Genomic DNA, 19313 nt, shown 5'->3' on the forward strand with positions numbered 1-19313 from the left:
AAGAGTGAATCTTCCTTCTTCCAATGTCCTTATGTAGGTCTCCAGCAGAAATGTGGCCCAGATTAAAGGTGCGCACCACCACACCTGGATCTGGGACTTGTTGTCCCAGGCCGACCTTGAACTCAGAGATCTTCTTGCCTCAGTCTCCTGGGATTAATGGTGTGTACTACTTTGCCTGGTCTAAGGTTTTCATAGCCACTGTGCCTCACGATCCCCATGCCAAGATCTGGGGCAGAAATTGATGTCTTCCAGCCTCAAGATCTGGATGAGCCCTCCAGTTCTGGATTGTAGTTCATCCCAGATATAGTCAAGAGGACAACCAGGACAAGCCATTATACCAACAGAAGATAAGGCTCCTTTTTCTCAGCGTCCTCGTCAGCTTTTGTTGTTTGATTTCCGGATGGCAGCCATTCCCAATGGAGGGAAGATGGAATCTCAATATATTCTGATTTGAAATCTTCTGACAGTTAAGGATGTCAAATATTTTTTTTTTTGCCATTTAAATTTTGTTTACTTACTATTGTGTGTGTATATGATGCATGGATGTGAGTACACACATGCTACAGTGTACTTGTCGGAGGACAACACTGGGGAGTCAGTTCTCTCATACGTGCCTGTATGTGACTTTGGGGGTGGGATTGAATTCAGATTGGCTAGTCTGCAAGGCAAAAGCCTTTACCTAATGAGCCATTTTACTGGCTAATGTGTTGGATGGACATTGTACTTTTGAGAATTGTTTGCTCGACTCTTTTGACTTTCGTTGATTGGATTTTGTTGTTGTTGTTGTTAACTTAATCAATGTCCCCCTGTTCCCCCTCTTGGTCCCTCTCCTACATCACCTCCCCCATCCCCTTCCCCTTCTCCTCTAAGAGAGTAAAGCCTCCCCCACCATCTCAGTATCTCCAACCCCCTCAGCCCTGGCACATTAATTCTCCACAGGGCTGCTTCTCTTACCGAAACCAAACAGGATAGCCACATTAGGGAACAGATTCCACAGACAAGCAACTGGTTTAGGAATAGTCCCAAATCCAGTTGTTTGGGACCTACGTGAAGACCAAACTGCACATCTGCTACATATGTGCGGAGAGGCCTGGGTCAAACCCCCGTACGCACTTGAGTTGGTGGTTCAGACTCTGAGAGCTCCCAAGGGTCCAGGTTAGATGACTCTGCTAGACTTCCTGTGGCTTCCTATCCTCTTTGGGTCCTCAATCCTTCCCCCACGTCTTCCTTAAGAGTCCCCAAGCTCCATCCAATATTTGCTGTGGGTCTGTGCATCTGTCTGAGTCAGCTGCTGGGTGTCCCTATCACTCCCCTGGGGTTCCTGCTTTGCTACAGGAGGTGGACTCTTCAAGTTCCATATCCCCACTGCAGTGAGTCTCAGCTAAGGTCACCCCCATCGATTCTTGGAGCCTCCCTTATCCATAGGTCTTGGCACATCCTCGAGATGTTGCCCACCCCCACACCTGCCAGCTGCATTCATTCTCATGGCCATCTGTCCATCTCCCTTGTCTCTCCTACACCCTCATTCCCCTCCCTATCCCCTCTCCCACCTCGTTTCCTATCTCCATCTGCCTCCTATGACTATTTTATTCCCCCTAGGTGAGACTCAAGCATCGTTGCTTGGACCTTCCTTCTAGTTTAGCTTCTTTGGGTCTGTGAAGTGTAGTGTAGATATCCTATATTTTATGGCTAATGTCCACTTATCGGTGAGTACCTACCATGCATGTCCTTCTGGGACTGGGTTACCTCACTCAGGACGATATTCTCAACTCCCATCTATTCACCTGTAAAATTCACGATGCCTTTGTTTATTAGCTGAATGGCATTCCATCGTGCAGAGGCACCACATTTTCTTTGTCCACTCTTCAGCGGAGGGACATCTAGGTTGTTTCCAGTCTCTCTGGCTATTAAGAACAAAGCTGCTTTGAACATAGCTAAGCAAGTGCTTTTCTGGAGTGTTGGAGTCTTTTGGGTATATGCCCAGGAATGATATTGCTGGGTCTTAAAGCAGAACTATTCCCGGTTTCCTGAGAAACTGCCATATTGATCTCTAGAGTGGTTGTACAAGTTTGCACTCCTGTCAGCAGGGAAGGATGTCCCCTTGCTCCACATCCTCATCAGCTTGTGCTGTCACTTGACTTTTGATCTTAGCAATTCTGATTGGTGTAAGCTAGAATCTCAGAAGTTGATTTGATTTGTATTTTCCTGATTACTAAGAACTTTGAACTTTTCTTTAAGTGTGTTTTGTCCATTCAAGATTCCTTTTTTGAGAGTCCTGTACCCCATTTTTTAATTGGGTTACTGGGTTGTTGGTGTCCATATTAGTTAGTGTTTTACTGCTGTGAACAGGCACCATGACCAAGGCAACTCTTTTTTTTTTTTTTTTATCTTTATTAACTTGAGTATTTCTTATTTACATTTCGATTGTTATTCCCCTTCCCGGTTTCCGGGTCAACATCCCCCTAACCCCTCCCTTTCCTCTTCTATATGAGCTTCCCCTCCCCATCTTCCCCCCCATTACCACCTTCCCCCAAACAATCACGTTCACTGGGGGTTCAGCCTTCCCCTCCCACTGGTCCTCTTACTAGGATATTCATTGCTACCTATGAGGTTGGAGCCCAGGGTCAGTGCATGTATAGTCTTTGGTTAGTGGCTTAGTCCCTGGAAGCTCTGGTTGCTTGGCATTGTTGTTCATATGGGGTCTCGAGCCCCTTCAAGCTCTTCCAGTCCTTTCTCTGATTCCTTCAACGGGGGTCCCATTCTCAGTTCAGTGGTTTGCTGTTGGCATTCGCCTATGTATTTGCTGTATTCTGGCTGTGTCTCTCAGGAGAGATCTACATGCAGTTCCTGTCGGCCTGCACTTCTTTGCTTCATCCATATTATCTAGTTTGGTGGCTGTATATGTATGGTCCACATGTGGGGCAGGCTCTGAATGGGTGTTCCTTCTGCCTCTGTTCTAAATTTTGCCTCCCTATTCCCTGCCAAGGGTATTCTTGTTCCCCCAGGGCAATTCTTATAAGGACAACATTTAATTGGGGCTGGCTTACAGGGTCAGAAGTTCAGTCCATTATCATCAATGTGGGACCATGGCAGCATCCAGTCAATCATGGTGCAGGAGGAACTGAGAGTTCTACATCTTCATCTGAAGACTACTAACAGAATACTGACTTCCAGGCAGTTAGCATGAGGGTCTTGTAGCCCACACCCACAGTGACACACCTACTCCAACAGGGCCACCCCTCCTAATAGTGCCACTCCCTGGGACTAGCATATACAAACCATCACACTCCACTTGCTAGCCCCCATAGGCTTCTTCAAACACATCAGTCTGCGAAGGCCACATCTAGCCATAGCATAATAAAAAAGTACATTTAGTCCAACTTCCAAAGTCCCCATAGTCTGAGTAGTATCAACAATGTTAAAAGTCTAAAGTTCAAAGTCTCTTCTGAGATCCATCTAATCGCTTAACTGTAATCCCCAAAGTAAAACAGGAAACCAGTTGGGCAAACTCCAAACTTTGCATCCCTATGGCTTATGTCAAATCAGTTTTCAGATCTCCAACTCCTTTTTCATCTTTGTTGACTACAATATACTTCTTTTCCTGGACTGGTTCCACTCCCCATTAGCAGCTTTCCTCAGCTGATAGCCCATGGCTCTGGCACCTCAAACATCTTGGGGTCTCCAAGGCAACTTCAATGTTAAAGCTTCTTGTGTCAATATCTGGGATCCACACATGATCTTCTGGGCTCTTCCAAAGGCCTGGCATCACTTCTTCAGCTCTGCCCGCTGAAGCACTCTAAGCTCAGATTGATCCATTCCACCGCTGCCGCTGTTCTTGGTGATCCTCCCATGGTAGTGGCATCTCCAATACACTGGAGTCTTCTGCTGCAACTGGGCTTCACCAATAGCCTCTCTTCATGGTGCCAAACCTCAGCTTCTTTGCATGACCCCTTCAGTCCTGGGCTGTCAACTGCATCTGAGGCTGCAGCTTCACCAATGGTCTTCCACGGCCTCTCACATGAAGCCTTAGCTGTTCTTCATGATCCCTTCATGCCTTCAAAACCAGTATCATCTGGGTGACGCTTACACATTATCAAGTATAGATGCAGCTTCTAAGTATATTTAGAGGTTCAGTCCATCATCATCAAGGCCAGAACGTGGCAGCATCCAGACAGGCATGGTGCAGGAGTTGCTGGGAGTTCTACATCTTCCTCTGAAGGCTGCTAGCAGAATACTAACTTCCAGGCAGCTAGAATGAAGGTCTTAAGGCCCATGACCACAGTGACACACATTCCAACAGGGCCACACCTCCTAATAGTGCCACTTCCTGGGCTGAGCATCCACAAACCATCACAGTGTCTAACTTGAGTTCTTTATAAGCTTTGAACATTAGCCCTCTGTCAGATGTAGGATTGATGAAGAGCCTTTCCCAATCTGTAGACTCCGTTTTTTCTTACTGACAGTGTCCTTTCCCTTAAGGACGCTTTTCAATTTCATGAAGTCCCATTTATTAAATTAACTGTCCATAGGTCTGTGGGTTTATTTCAGGGTCTTTGATTCCGATCCAACCTGTCTGTTCCTATACGAATACCACACGGTTTTTATTACTTTACTTCCAGTTCTTTTATTGTTCTGGACCTTTTTAGCTATCCAGATTTTTTTGTTTTCCATATGAAGCTGAGAATTGCTCTGTCAAGGTCTGTAAAGAATTGTATTGAAATTTTCATGGAAACTGCATTGAATCTGTAAATTGATTTTTTAAGATGGCCATTTTCACTATGTTAATCCTACCGATCCACAAGCATGGGAGATCTTTCCATCTTCTGATATGTTCCTCAATTTCTTTCTTCAGGAACTTGCAGTTTTGTTATATAGGTCTTTTCTGGTTCAGTTAGAGTTACACCAAGGTATTTTATATTATTTGTGACTATTGGAAAGGGTGTTGTTTCCCTAATTTTCTTTCTTGCTTATTTATCATTAGCATAAAGGATGGCCACTGACTTTTGGAGTTATTTTTATACCCAGCCACTTTGCGTGTGTCTGCCTTGTCTCATCTCTGATTTTAATGGAATTGCTTTAGGTTTCTCTCCATTTAATTAGATGTTGGCTCCTGGCTTGCTGTGTATTGCTGTTATTATGTTTAGTTATGCTCCTTGTATCTCTGGTCTCTCTAAGACTTAACATGAAGGGGTGTTGGATGTTGTCAAAGTTTTTTTTTTAAGCATCTAATGAGATGATCATGTGATTTTTTTCATTCAGTTTGTTTATATGGTGGATTACCTTGATGGATTTTTGTATACTTAGCCATCCCTACGTTCCTTGGATGAAGCCTACTTGATCATGATGGAAGATGTGTGTGTGTCTGTGTGTGTTCCTGGATTCAGTTTGCAAGTATTTTATTGAGTATTTTTGAATCAATATTGTAAGAGAAATTGGTCTGATATTCTCTTTCCTTGTTGAGTCTTTTTTTGTGATTTTTTTGAGTTCTTTTTTACAGTATTGCTTTGCATTTTATTTATTCAATGTCTGTGTGTGTGTGTGAGAGAGAGAGAGAGAGAGAGAAAGAGAGAGAGAGAGAGAGAGAGAGAGAGAGAGAGAGACCGAGACCCACAGCCATAGTGCACATGTAGAAATCACAGAACAATTTGTGTTGTGTCTTTCTACCATGTGAGGCTTGACCTTAGGCTACCACCAGGCTCAGCAGCATGTGTATATGGTTGTTTGAATAAGAATGGCTCCATAGGTTCATAGATTTGAACTTCTTGCTCCTCGTTGGTGGGCTGTTTAGGGAAAGATTAGGAGGTGTGGCCTTGAAGGAGCAGGTGTGGCCCTGCTAGAGGAAGTATGTCACTGGGGTGGGAAACTAGGGTCAGTGGCGAGCTCAAAAATATATCATTTAATCTCATGTGTTCATATAGCTGCTTTTGTTATTGATGTCAAGGTTGATCTTATTATGACTTGATAATATCAAAGACATTATTTTTATTTTCAATTCTTTGGTATTTGTTAAGACTTGCTTTATGGCCAGGACACAATCTGTTTTGGAGGAAAGTCCTTGGGTTTCTAAGAGGAACGCACATTCCGTAGCCGTTGTTGGGTCTGATGCTTCGCAGGTATTTATCAAGTCCGTCTTATCTGTGGTGCAGTCTAACGCCAAAGCTTCTCCTTTGCTGGCTTGCTTGCAGGATCTACATGCTATGGAGGTTGGTGTAGTGAATGTGTTGCTGCCCATCTTTTCATGCCCAGCAGTGTTTAGTTTATGAAACTGGGCGTGCTGACATTTGGTGAAGAACTATTTACCACCCTTTTGACTTCTTACTGTATTTTCCCTTGATAATGTGGTGACCTTTATTGCCTCTGAGATTGACTTGCATTGTCTTTGTCAGAGAAGAAAGGCCTGTCCTTCTTGTTACTTACACCAGCTCAGCATGCACTTCTCCATCCTACACACCTATATACAATATATACACATATGTATAATGTATATACATATACATTATATACACATATATCACACACACATATATACATATATGTACATGTACACACACACACACACACACACACACACACATATATATATATATATATATATTTATATATTTACTCTCTGGCCCACCCAGGTTGCCTTGACCTTGTGGCAATACTCTCATTCTCTTATTCAAATTTCCTGGGGCTGGGGTAAGAGGAGTCATCCACCATGCCGAATCTGTTGAAATCATTTACAGTCTGATTTATTGTTGGTTGTTATTTACGGATACTTATAATTTTGTTCGTTGTTTTGTTTTGTTTAAATTGCATTCATCTTGTTCTCCTATTGACCCTGGGAGCTCTTTGACTCACTGAGGTGAATGTGTTAGTTTTTTTCTGAGCTCTTTATTGTTCATCTGTTGTTTCTCGTCATATTTATTTCTTTTCCCTGAGCTCTTATGGTTTGTGAAATGTTTCTTCCCCTTCTATATGAAGAATTCCTTCTGATATCCTCTGCCATGCTGGGCTGGTGGTCATGAACCATTTATTTTTGTTATTGTTGTGGTTAATCTCGGTTGTCAACTCGTTTACATCTCAGACCAACTAAAACCCAAGTTGGGGCTAGAGAGATGGCTCACTGGTTAAGAGTGCTTGTGGCTTTTGCAGGAGACCAGAGCTCTGTTCCCGGCCACTTGGAATTCCCAGCTTCATAGACTAAACAACCACTTGTTACTCCAGTTCAAGGGGACCCAAAGCCCTCTTCTGTCCTCTGAGGACACCAGGCAAACACATGTTGCATATACATACCTACAAACACTCTTATTCTTTTTTTTCCCCCAGGAGAGGAACAGGCCTTTATTCTGGATATGGGTGGTTAGCATTCAGTCCCCCAGTAAGACAGAGGCCTCCTGCACATGCTGCCGGACAACACGATCCAACAGAGTGGGCACGTCTTGGGGCTGCCTGGCCAGCAGCCTCTAGCACCTGCTCCAAGTGGTCTTCATGCAGCCTCGAATCCATCTCAAACAGTCCAATGCGGCCTCGAATCCATCTCAAACAGTGCAATCTGCCTGGAGGCTGGCAGCAGGGCCAGGGCTGGCTGGGGCCCTCCAGCTGCTTCCTCCACGTGACTGAGGTCCGCTAGTGCTGTGCCATCCACAAAGCCAGCTGAACATGCACAATACTAAGTCCCGCATAGGCATCCCAGCATCCATCACTGCTAGCGTGGCTGCATTCACACATGCTGCATAGGTCCCACCGTCTGTTTGCAGCACCTGCACATAGATGTCCATCTGAGAGCGTGGGTGCAGCTGTGTGAGTATAGCTGCCTCAAAGGCCTGGTGAGGCTGCAGCCCCATCTCACAAGACTTCCCGTCTCCATGAGACCTTCACTTGCTTTCACCTGTGCTGAAGGTTGCTGAATTGTACTGACAGTTCACTAGAGCATGGTCAGGCAGGACCGGTGACTGGGAGCCCCATCAGGCCGGTAGATCACCGCCACCGCCTTGGTGTTGCCTGCTTGTTATAAGTCGAGCCTTCCAGCCTGAGCAAACACACCCATCCAGGTCTGAATCTTGCGCAGCTCCCCTGCGTGGCGACCGTCTATCCGGTAACCCTGATCAGACAGGAGCTCCAGCCAGGCCACGTCGTGTAGTCCTCGCTCGTGTAGTCCTCGCTCTGCCTCTGAGAGCTCTTATTCTTAAAATAAGAATAAAAATGTCCAGTGTCCAAAATAGACCCCCCCAAAACAACAACAACAACAACAACAACAACAACAACAACAACAACAACACCAAAAACCAAAAACCAAAAACCAAACAAAAAACAAAACCAAACTTCTGGATACTCCTGGTAGAGATTTTCTTTTTCTTTTTCTTTTTTTTTTGTTTCCTTCCTTTCTTTCTTCCCTTCTCTTTCTTTTCTGAGAGAGAATTTCTCTAGGCTTTTCTGTGTAATGGGACCTGGCTTTTCTGGACCTGCATTGTAGACCAGGCTGGTTTTGAACTCACAGAGATCTCCCTGCTTCTGCCTCCCTGTAAATGTTAATGTCACTTTTATTTCCTCAGATGAAGTGAGATGATGAGAGGTATACCCAAGCTGTGCTAATGCACCACTTGGGCTGAGCCTAGAGTGATTCCTTCTCTGTTCTAATCATCCCTAGGCCTAGGCCTGCAAGCTTCTAGCCTCCATATAATCTCCCAAGTGGATTGATTCAATCCAGCTTTTCTCGGCTTCTGACTAAATTGCTCTGCCCATTTTCAAACTAACGTTGTCAATCTGTTCTAATCTTCTGGCTCCTTCTCATTCACTGGCTAGTTCTGTCTTCACGTGTGTCTGGCTTGTTCTCTCTGTAACCTGTTTCTGTAAAACTGTTACACACACACACACACACACACACACACACACACACACACACTACAATCACCCTTTCTCTCTCTCTCTCTCTCTCTCTCTCTCTCTCCTCTCTCTCTCCTTTTAAGTAGCCGTTCTTCTGATGTTCTCATGTGAGGTGGATCCATCCTATCTCTGAGTCACCCTGTCAAATCTTTCTCTGACTCATCACTTTGTCTGCCCCTCAGTTAGACGTCACTTTCAGATATGGCCACTTCCTTCTACAAACTAACCTTACAGTGTCTACTAAGGGCATGTCTGTGTTTCAGCCAGATTATACTGTAATCCAGGTCCTATCTGCATTATGGCTGGATCATATCTTTGAATATTATCAGAGCAGCTAAATACTGGGATTAAAGGCATGTGCTACCATGCCTGACAATTTTCTTTCTTTCTTTCTTTCTTTCTTTCTTTCTTTCTTTCTTTCTTTCTTTCTTCTCCCTACCCTGGCCCCAACAATTTTCTTAATGAATGTTTAAATCATAAAGACCCACCCTAAATCTTGGCATCACACATAAACAGACATGGAAGGAGGAAATTTTGCTTTTTGCATGCTTGCTTTCACTGTCCATGACCAGTTTATCTGTCCTGCTGCTGAGACATTCCTTTACTGGTGTTAGAACAAACCTCTTCAAGATTCTAATATAGACTAAATATCAGTAGTTTGGGGGGAAATCCTCCAGGACTCCATCACCAGATTGAAAACACAGAGACATTTGGCTTCGTTGACTGAATAGCTACTAGGTTCTTGGCCTTTCTGTCATTAGATGATTGTGGTACTTTGAATAAGAGTATTGCCACTGGCTTATCCTCTTATTGAATGCTTGGTCAGTAAGGAGTTGCCATGTTCCCTACCATAACGATTAAACCTGTGAAACCATAAACAAGCCACGATTAAATGCTTTCTTTATAAGAGTTGCTGTGATCATGGAAGGTATATCAGTTGTCCTTCTTGAACCTGTGAAAATTACCTGACAAAAGCAGCTTCAGGGAGAGAGGCTTTATTTTGGTTCACAGTTTGAGGGTAGACAGTTTGTCTATCATGCCAGAGAAGACATGGCCGCTGGAGGCTGCTGGCTGCACGAATCTCCCATCATGAAGCAGATACAGATGAACACTGGTGCTACTGTTTGAAAGTTCCCAGGATGCCTAAAAGTTTCACGGTCTTTATGACTTTGAATCGAAATGGTACTGCTCATACTTGAGAACCATGTGGTGAAATTGCTATAACCATACATTTTGCTGTAACACCTCCCCAATGACTATTGAGCACATGAAATATAATCTGAATTGATACAAGTTCTCAGCATAAAATATGGAACATAATGCAAAAGGCAATGTAAGTTACCCGATTAATAATGTTTTATGTTGGATGGTGGTGGTACTCACCTTAATCTCAGCACTTGAGTGGCAGACGTAGGTGGACCTCTGAGTTCAAGGCTAAACTCTATAGAATGACTTCTAGGAAAGCCAAGGATACACAGAGATTGAAAAAGCAACAAAACAGAAACAAAAAACCCAACTCTTCCCACCACCCCCCACAAACCACTTATGTTGATTACTTGTTGAAATTATATTATTTTGGATATAATAGATAATATATTATTGAAATCATTTTTACCTGTTTCTCTCTGCTTATTTAAATGAAGCTATTAGAGAATTTGAGCTTATATAGGTTTTATATTTTAGCTACACAGTGACACGTTGAGATGTTGTTAAAACTCAAATTTAATTACACACAGTTGCATGAAGATGCATAAGTTATCTAAACCTATTAGTTTTTAATTTGTTAAATTAAATATTAGTAAGTAAATATTTGGCTTTTTTTCATTTCATTGATAAATTGGCCTCATTTTGGACTAAAGTTGGATAATTTCAGTGGCCTCTTTCAAATCCTTCAGTGCCTAATCGTTGCTCATAAGATAATGACTTGGATCCTTATGATAACCGTGCAAATGTCCTCATATCATGGTGCCTGTGTCGTTTCCAGTCTCATTTCTTCTTATTGAAGCATTGCTACCATGGGTGTGTTACTCTTCTGTTGCTGTAGTAAGTAAGATACCATGACCAAGGCAACTTAGAGAAGAAAGGATTTATTTGGGCTCACGGTTTCAGAGGGGTAGAGTCTGTCCTGGCAGATATGGCAGCAACCAGCAGGTGGAGTAGCAGAAGCAGGAAGCCGAGGGCTTGCATCCTGAGCTGCAAGCTTGCAGTAGGAAGATGACACTGGGATTGTCCTAAGTCTTTGAGACACACACACACACACACACACACACACACACACACACACACACACACACACACACCACACACCTCTTACTGACTCCAATTGCTGCACATGAATGTAAGGCTGACCAGTGTGGACAGCCTCCCTGGAGCTCATCCATGAAGGACACTGACTGTCTGTGATCTTCATCCCCATTTATACAGGATGTTGGCAGGCAGGGAGGGACATGAAACCAGCATGTTTAGCCTGAATCGTAGGTGGCCATGATGCCACACTAAAAATGATCAATCCTTAGTTGGGCGTGATGCTGTACTCTTTAATCCCAGCACTGAGGAGACAGAGTGGACTGGATCTCAAGGGCAACCTGAGCTATATAGTGAGACCCTGTCTCAAATGAAGCAAAACCGAAGAAAACAGGGACACCCATAAAACCAGTCATTTTGATAACTGTCAAACTAAAAACTTGAAGTGTCTACTCATTAAGTTTCTTCATTGTGTATTTTCGTCTTCATAGGAAAACTTAAAAGAAAAAAATATTTATTCTATGTTTTTCTGCATCGAATTATGTAGTAAACTGTTAGGGAATGCTAAAAACACTTTAGCTGTGATTTTTTTTTTTGTTGTCACTGATTACTTTTGTGTGTACAGGCGCGTGAGTGCAAAGGTCAGAGGTCAACATTGTTTGTCTTCCTCTATGGCTGTCCACTTACTTCATCATGGGTGCAAAGGTCAGAGGTCAACATTGTGAGTTTCCCTCTCTGGATCTCCACTTTGTTTTTGAGACATGGTCTCTTACTGAACCCTAAACACTCTGATGAGCTAGACTGGCTGTCCAGCAAGTCCCAGAACACCCCTCGCTCTGCCCACAGGGGCTGGGATTACAGGCGCACAGAACCATGGCTGACTTTGTATTTATGAACTCAGGTCCTTGTGCCTACACAGCAGGCATCTTGACTAAGCCACCTACCCCCACAGCTCCTAACTGTGAATTTTTAAAAAGTAATATTTTGACAGCTGTATTACTAAATGGCTGCACATCTGTAAATTGAAAATATTCAATGAAAAACTTGGATAGGACATAATGAAGTTCAACTAAAGGCTTTCTCTTCTTACTAGCTGAGGTAGGGCAGCGCTCCTATGTCAAAAGTTCCATAAAACTGGCTTTTCAGTGTTTGCTGCAGGAAGCGAGAAATTCTCTTGCCTTTGAACTGCAACTTTTTCCTGAACCAGATACTTAATAAAATAAAATTATTTTTTAATGTGTGGTTACTAACGTCTTTTGTGGTTCTAGGCAATAATAAAATTCCATCTCCTACAGCTGAGATGCTAGCTCAGGATCCCCATCTGTCGTTTCTCTGTAAAGGGGCTGTTTTCCTAGCTCGGCTCTGAACCAGTCCAGGCTCTGAATCCAAAACACACACACACACACATTGCATAATATGTACCCAGGCTGAGGTGAAAACAACCTCGTTATACCTACCTCTTGCAGGCAACCATTACCTAAGTCATGAGGAAACACTGAAATATTAATGGACTGCACACTATGCACTGGAAACTTAGTCCAAACCTTTGAAACTATAAATGTTGCCTGCCTGACTACATGGGGTGAATTCACACACAGTGTGAAGATTCACAAGGGGTCTGCTGCAGCACCAGGGTCCACTCCTGCTGCAGCACCAGGGTCCACTCCTGCTGCAGCACCAGGGTCCATTCCTGCTGCAACACCAGGGTCCACTCCTGCTGCAGCACCGTGATCCAAGTGCCCAAGGTTTCCTGTGCCACCACCAGCCTTTTCTTGATTATAAGGTTGTTGTGCAAGCAGACAAAACCCGTTTGTTCTGAACAGAAAGAACCACATCTGTGTCTCACTTGAGGTGAGGTAGGGTTTGTGAAGACTTCATGTAGGATCCTCTGCCTAGGTTAATGACTTGGTGCTACTTCTGCCCGTCTAGAGAGCATATCTGAGAGCTGCCAAGGTGGCTCTGGGTGAAAGTCCTTGCTACAGAAGCCTAATCACACGAGTTAATGCCTGGAGTCCACAGTGGAAGGAGAAACGTGGCTTCTGAAAGTCGTTCTGACCACAGACGCATCATAGAACCTGTGTACCCAATGCGGTGCACAAATATGACACATCCATAATTACAGCAAGAAGTTATCAAAGAGAAAGAAAAGTAAAAATATTGCTATCTTGTCATGTCTTTCGGGCTGTAGTTAATTATGACTGAACTATCCTGTCACTGGAAGATATGTTTCTGGTATCTTTTGTTAATGTACAGATTTTACTTGTGGCCAATGGCTGTGAGTTTATATGTATGAGCGTTTGGCTTGGGTATTCAGCTGTTTCTATGTAAGTACAAAGAAAACAAGGAACGGCAGGGGAAGAATGCATAGAGACTGGTCAGACCCAAGTTCACGAAACTCTAGACAGTACTGCTTGTTACACGGCAGTGCTGTGGATTAATTCCCCAAATCCCATGTGAAGAGAAAAATGCACTGGAAGAAAAGTACTGCCTCACAGCAGAGAGCAACAACATGAAAAATGGCTAGCTTCTTACCACAGAATTGGAGGCTGAAATACATCGGTAAACCGGGAAAAAAACAACAGCAACCGTGAAGAAGGGGCTGGAGAGATGGCTCAGCAGGCAGCTAGGAGCACGCGCTGATCTTCCCGAGGACCAGGTCTTTTCCCCCTGACATCCACGAATATCTATCATTGTAGCTTCAGCAGGTCCAGTGCCCCACCTCTGGCCTCCACGTGCACCTGCGTAGAGGTGGCATACGCTCACAGAGACCCATACGTAAATAAGCATGAAAGGAGTCTTAAAAAGAAACCCTGAAACCAAATTTTTAATAGAGAAAGTAGCTTTTATAAATAAATCATAATAAAGTTACAAGTTGAAATCTTTCATTAGACTTGTGACCTACGCAGATGTATCATATGTGGCAGCAATAAACAGGATGGCTGACATGTGTACTGTTTAAGTGTGTTAAGTATTGGTGTGTGCTTAGAGTACTCAAGGTCTGACCTACTGTCTTACGTGGAGACAGTCAATATTCTATCTGTCGACTGAGATAACTTAAAGCTCGAATTATCATCGTCATCCCTACTAGAACACGGAACTGAGGCCACTATTTTTTTTTTATTACAGATAAAGAAACATCTTCTTCTAATTATTATGGAATTGCCTATGTAAGTCCAAACCCACTGTTCAGAACAACTATAAAACTTGTACAGATATAAAAAAAATAGATATTTGGCAGACTCCGTGACTGTTCCGAGTAGCCAGCGTAAAGGATTAGTAGAGAAGGAAATAACTGAAGGGGGACTCCCTCACTCCCCCCCCCCTCCCGGGGACCGCTGAGCAGAAAGCATGCTGGGGCTGTTGGCAGCCGGTGAGGGGGGAGCAGCAAGCCAAGGGGATGGAAGCCGGAGTTCAAGGTTGACGTAGGACCACAGAGTCCTGGGAACCACGCGTAGCTTTGCACTGAGGCATGAAGGAAATCAAAGACAGGGAATTAGAAACTACGAGCGAGGAGAACCGTAGGAAGAATCAGCTCTCAGAAGGCCCAGCCATCGAAGATGGCCAGCTGTCCAGTTGACTTCTTCAGTGGGGGTAGATGGATTATCATTCGATCTGATTATGTATCAAGGGATCGTTAGCTGTGCCAGAAGACAAAAGAAGATGGTTGAAAAACAAGGAAAACAAAAAAAAATTATATAAATAGATCATTAAGCTACGCAGGTATCGTCTGGGATAACCAGTTATGGAGACTTTCAGTTCTGATGAATAGGCCCCTCGATAGAAATGGAAGATTTCCCCAAGGTCCTCGAATCTAAGAAAATGATGTAATTAGTCTTAAAAAATCAGTTGAACTGGAGAACTGGCTCGGTGTGTAAGAGCACTGGCTGTTCTTCAAGGGGAGCCAGGTTCAGTTCCCAGAACCCACATGGTGGCTCACCATTGTCTGCAAAAGATTAACTGGAATGATAAAAATGTCTTACCAAGAAGAAGGAGATCAAGAAAGGACAGAAGGAAAAAAAAAACAGTTAAAGGGAAGAAACAATAAAGTAATGTGGAGAGAGCAGGGGCAAATACGAATGTAACTGTACTAAATTACTGACTAGAGCTTAAAATCATTGAGTTCTAGTAAAAATAAAAATATAATTCTATGTTGCCTATAGAAGATATGTCCATATGAAATGGGCAGAGAGCTTAGGATATAAACAAGGACTAAAGTCAGTCCACGAACCCAGCATTATTCCCTGGCAAGGATAAGAAATCTGGAATACCAGCAGCAGAAAAAAGGAACTTCATCTAGGCAAGCACCACAGGACAGTGTCGATAAAAGGGGCATGCGTGCCCTGGTAAACCGTCTAACCGTAGGGCACAGGCAGTGTACAGGGACTGGCTTGGCATGGCCGTCATATGTCGTTATGCAGATTTATTAATCCACAGCGTGATGTCAGCATGATAGGAATATTTGTGCAATGCAAACAGCACCAGAACGAAACCCGATTAGGCGAGTGAGACTAATTCTACAGACAGCACCAAAATGAGAGCCGTAGACGGAGCAAAGGTAAGCATGCAGGTAGAGACGAGGACTTTGTAACCCTCCCTCCCATCACTGACTGGACAGACAAGCGGACGGCAGCTTTTCAATAGGGGGAAGGAAGCAAAATGACTTTCCAAATGCCTGGAGCAAGGAGTGCACAGGTCTGGGACTGAGTGAAGTTTCTCTCTTAAGTCCAACTTCGTTTCTCTGGTTTTATATCACAGTAAAAATCTGTGATATCTTACAATGTAGATGGGTCAGTGGCTAAGTGAACTACTGCTCCCACAGAGGACCTGGCTCAGTTCCCAGCACTCACATCCAGGTGGCTCCCAACCAGACGTACACTCAGGCACATAACAGATGCACATAAAACAAATATTTAGAGAATTAAAAGAATAAGAATGAGTTGGAAAGCAACTTCTTAATTATTTATAGACACAGGCATCTCTCATTTTAAAAGGATTGAGCATACATTAAAAAAAAGATTTACATTTACAAAGGAAATTTTTTGCCTTGTCTGACGTCATGCTCAGCAACATCAGATTCCTAGCTGCAATCCACCATGGCAGAGGTATTTCACTGTGCGAGTGAATAATTACTCATAAGAGGAGATCGTCTCTTTCTTCCCCCTTACACATTACACATTATCATTAACGGAGTCAGTACAACTCTCTTCAGTGGTAACCACAGACAGACTGGGTCTTTAATGATGATTGACAGAAGTAGTGGACATCGTACGTTACTTTGCACCAAGCTCTGCACTATGCAGTCAAGTTAGTGAGTTCATTCATCAACTAAATGAGAGAAGTGCTTTTATTGTCTTCCTTTAACAGTGGAAACCCGGAGCCATGAACACGCAGTATACTGAATCAGGCAGCTGGCCTTCGCCATGCAGTTAACTACGTTTCCACACATGTAAACTGTACTTAGGGTGATCTGTCTTGACTCGAATGTTTCGGCAACACAACTTAAAATCTTTGGTGGTGCACATCTGTGTTCTTAGCATTTGGGACATGAATGCAGGAGGATAGTCCAAGGCCAGCCTTGGCTACATAAAGAGTTTGAGGTCACCCTGAACTATGGTGAGATCCTGCTTGTAAAGAACAAGAAAACAAAACCAAATAATTTCAAATGGACCATATGAACCAGAATGGATGTTACTTCTGCAGGCATCCTCTCACCCTTTGTTTCCCTCCCTCCCTCCCTCCTCCCTTCTCCTTCCCTCCCTCCCTCCTCTCCCTGTCTTTCTTGATCAGTCTCTCTGTGTTTTTATGTATCTCTAAAATGCTTCCTAGAAATGTCATTTATCATTTGCGCTTCTGGAGTAAGTTATGTTCAGAACAGGCATAGCCTGCGGAGTCAAACTCAATTACCAGATATGGTTTTCTCATTAGAAGCAACCTCTGAAAACATTTTTTATTTTCCTCGGACATCAAGTCAGACATCTTTGCTGTGGTCCCTTTTAAAGTCACATATAAAGCACACACAACACACTATTATTTAAATCATTAAGTACACAATTCAGTAGTGCTGGCACCTTTTAAATCTCATTAATGCAAGCAGCACTAGTCTCTCTTCGAGACTTTGTCATCACCCTAGAGAGAAATTCTTGCTGCGTTTCCCTTTAGAGATTTAAGGTATTTCCCATCCGATTTCTACCTCTGCTAATCTGTCTTTTGATTTCTATGCGTCTGATGACTTGGTCTGCTCTTAATTCCCGTATCACAGGGAACCTTCCATGTCCGTCTCTTTGTACCTGGCTTAACCTCATCCCTTAGTGTTTTCAAGATTCACCCCTGCTGTAGCATTTATCAGTATTTCATGCAGTTTTAAGGCTGCAAAATATCCTATTATGCAAAAGTACCACATGGCTAATGCTTCTCTGAGCGCTATCGTATAAACATCTGCTCGTTCCTTGCTGCGAATAGAACCCAGACAACACGACAATTCCATGTGACTCTTTAATGAACCACGAAACAGTTTTCCACAGTGGCCGCTGCATTTTTGTATCTCCACTAGTCACACAGGATACTTTCAACATCTCCACATTCTAACAAATGCTTGGTGCTTTTGTTTCTATGTGTCTTTTGTCTCTGTGTTTCATGTTTTTAGTAACAGCCATTCCTAGGCCTGTAAGCTCTCGGGTATTTCCCAGGACTGACAAAGAGTCTTCAGACACTGGTGTGGGTGTCCGATGATTAAGTTTCACAATCAGCATCCACAGGTTTGTGGGTTCAGACCTCCCTCTGCCCCTTCACTCCAGCTGCCAAGGATAAAATCTAGGTCACAGGGAATTTCAGTCAACCGATGTGGCAATCACCACATCTCCTTCCTCAGGTTTGGTGAACGGTTCCCAGAACTTAAGGCGACACTCGACTTCCATCTCTGTTCATTGTTAAAGGATGCAAACAGGAGGCACAGGCAGGGATGAACTATGGTGCGGAGCTGCAGTGCCCTCCCTGAGCATGCAACCTTTGGAGAAGGTGGATGTATTCACCAGTGAGGAAGCTCATTTAAGTGTTTATGGGGGCTTAATGGCTGAGACCTGTGCTTTCTTCCCAAGTGATGGATGGGGCCGGAAGGTCCAGCTCTAACCATCTGTCATTGTCTTTTACTTATTAAATTTACACGGCAGCACCAGCACCCCACCCCTTTGGCTTTAATCAGCTACAGCCTGAGGCTATGTCAGATCCTCTCTCTGTCACCTGGGCTTGGTGGCAGGCAGTCGTAGTCCCAGCAATTGGGAGGGGAGGCTGAAGCAAGAGGACTTCTAGGTGTTCAAAATCTCCATGGGCTACAAAAGTTCTAGGACTCCTATGTGTTTAAAACCTCCTTGGCCTGTAGGCGTTCTGGGTTAGCCTGGGCTACAGAGCAAGATCCTGCCCTAGAAATTTTTATATAAAAATTCCCAACCTAAATTACTTCATTGGCATAAACTCATTTCTGATACCTTTAGTTTTAAGTTTCTCACTGCAGATAACAAGACCCCCTTTTTTCATGTAATGCTCCATAATCTAAAGAGTTTGACATGAACTTGGGACGAATGTCAAAGCCATAAAAGTAGTACTGAGTCATAGTTCCTGAATGACGAGTAACTGTGAATCTCTTTTCTCTTACCGCCCATCGGCATACGTTCTTTGGAAAAAATGACTAGGCTATTTTTATGTTGTTGTTATAGCATTAGACACTTTTCATATTTAATCCTCTATTAAATACAGAGGATTTTCTACCATCCTGTTGGCTGCTTCTTGTGTTTTAGGTATTATTCCCAGAAGCTATCATCAAATCAGAATCTGAGAAGGTTTCGTACACTTCCTTTGAGAGCGTCTTTTAGCGCTGGTCCCAGGTGGGCTGTTTCATACCAAAGAAGGAGACTGTCTCCGTCTTTGCTGGCAGGCGGCCACTCGGTTTTCCTAGGACCTTTGGTAAGAACATTGTCCTTCGGATGGCACTGACATCCTTGCTGGAAACCACCCACCGTCTCTTAGGCCATTGTTGCTTCTGTCCCGTGTCTTCAAAGTGTTTGGGAAACAGGCTCCTGGGATCCTTCAGTAATCATATCACATATTTTCTAACCACAAGGATACGGGAAGTACGGAATGGCAGAGGCGTTGCTCTGTGTAACACGTGACTATGGTAATAAATGAAGACAGACAGGAAACATTCAAGA

At 43.6% G+C, this 19313-nt stretch overlaps 1 pseudogene; it reads right to left on the reverse strand.

Annotated features, from left to right (window-relative positions):
• Window positions 1–7352: 7352 nt before the first annotated feature.
• Window positions 7353–11284, reverse strand: LOC116895221 (annotated as a pseudogene).
• Window positions 11285–19313: the final 8029 nt, after the last annotated feature.

Source organism: Rattus rattus, chromosome 3, assembly GCF_011064425.1.
Source record: "Rattus rattus isolate New Zealand chromosome 3, Rrattus_CSIRO_v1, whole genome shotgun sequence".
Classification (NCBI taxonomy): domain Eukaryota; kingdom Metazoa; phylum Chordata; class Mammalia; order Rodentia; family Muridae; genus Rattus; species Rattus rattus.